Here is a 2,090-nt window from a genome sequence, read left to right as displayed (position 1 = left end):
AGTGCTGGAGACGGAGCCGAACGAGGAGCAGGTAAATATTGAAAGCGCCGACATCCTGAGCGAAGAGAGGTGAGTATGTGATTTTTTTTTATTGCAGCAGCAGCATTATATATTGCACAGCTTTATATGGAGCATCTATGGGGCAATAATCAACGGTGCAGAGCATTACATATGGCACAGCTTTCTATGGAGCATCTATGGGGCCATAATGAATGGTGCAGAGCATTATATATGGCACAGCTTTCTATGGAGCATCTATGAGGCCATAATGAACGGTGCAGAGCATTATATATGGCACAGCTTTATATGGAGCATCTATGGGGCCATAATGAACGGTGCAGAGCATTATATATGGCACACCTTTATATGGAGCATCTATGGGGCCATAATGAATAGTGCAGAGCATTCTATATGGCACAGCTTTATATGGAGCATCTATGGGGCCATAATGAACGGTGCAGAGCATTATATATGGCACAGTTTTATATGGGGCATCTATGGGGCAATAATCAATGGTATGGAGCATTATATGTGGCACAGCTTTATATGGAGCATCTATGGGGCAATAATGAACGGTATGGAGCATCTATTTTTATTTTTGAAGTTCACCGGTAGCGGGTGCATTTCCTACCCTACGCTTATACTCGAGTCAATAAGTTTTCCCAGTTTTTTGTGGCAAAATTAGGGGGGGTCGGCTTATACTCGGGTCGGCTTATACTCGAGTACATACGGTAGTTACAAACCCATGCTGACTCTGGTTAATCACTTCATTCTTATTTAGTTAACCCTTTAATAAACATTACAGCCTATTTATCCAAAATATTAGTGTATTGTAGTTATTTATGACATATTTGGTTCTATTCTACATTTAATTTTTGAATAGGCATTATGCTACCATTATGATTTCCTGATCTCATCTATCTATATAATCGTCTAAGGTCCACCTCCTTCTGTTTGTCTGTCTGTCACGGAAATCCCACGTTGCTGATTGGTCACGGCCGGCTGGGCGTGACCAATTAGTGACAGGCACAGTCCGGCCGCGAATTGTCCCCTCCCTACTCCCCTCCAGTCAGTGCCCCTCTATACTCCCCTTCAGTCAGCGCCCACACAGCATATTAGCAGTCCGTTAAACGGACTGCGTTACACCGCGGCATAATGCGTCGGTGTAACGCAGTCCGTTAATGCTGCCATTAACCCTGTGTGACCATCTTTTTACTATGGATGCTGCCTATGCATATAATGTTAAAAATAATTAAAAAAAATCATTATATGCTCACCTTCCGGCGTCCGCGGCAGCCTTTTCCGCTCCTCGCGATGCTCCAGTCCCGAGAATGCACTGCGGCAACGACCCGTGATGACGTAGCGGTCTTGCTAGACTGTTACATCATCATGGATTATTGCTGCAAGGATTTCTGGGAGCGGAGCGTCGCTAGAAGCATCGCTAAAGGCCTGGACTGGATACGGGAGCCACCGGAAGGTGAGTATATAACTATTTTTTATTTTAATTCTTTTTTTCAACAGGGATATCATCCCCACATTGCTATATACTGCGTGGGCTGTGTTACATACTGCGTGGGCTGTGTTATTTACTTTGTGGGCTGTTATATACTACGTCACTGTGCTCTACACTGCGTGGGCTGTGCTATATACTACGTGGCTGTGCAATATACTACGTGGCTGTGCTATATACTAATCGCTAATTGGTCACGCCTGGCCGGCCGAATTCTGTGTATTCATTGCATTATTCTCAAATCTTCATAAATAAACTACATACATATTATAGAATACCCAATGTGTTAGAATCGGGCCACCATCTAGTGCATATATAAAGCTCAGTGATGATCATCAATAAAAAAGAGTTGGTTCCCGATCAATATCTAGCCTCAAACATAACTAGAAATGGATCATTTTGTTTATAACTAGCAGGAAACAAGCTTTACATCAGCCTCTCCTATTCTCTGATTATTGCGCAAACGCTGAGCAGGTGACTGTCCTGTAGTAATTGATTGACCTGAACAGGAGTTCATTATGACCTTAGGAAATATACAAAAGACCAGGCAAAATTTTAACTGATCAGTGAGTGATTAGCC

Source organism: Ranitomeya imitator, chromosome 4 (assembly GCF_032444005.1).
Source record: "Ranitomeya imitator isolate aRanImi1 chromosome 4, aRanImi1.pri, whole genome shotgun sequence".
Classification (NCBI taxonomy): Eukaryota; Metazoa; Chordata; class Amphibia; order Anura; family Dendrobatidae; genus Ranitomeya; species Ranitomeya imitator.
Note: the sequence above shows the minus strand (reverse complement) of the source record.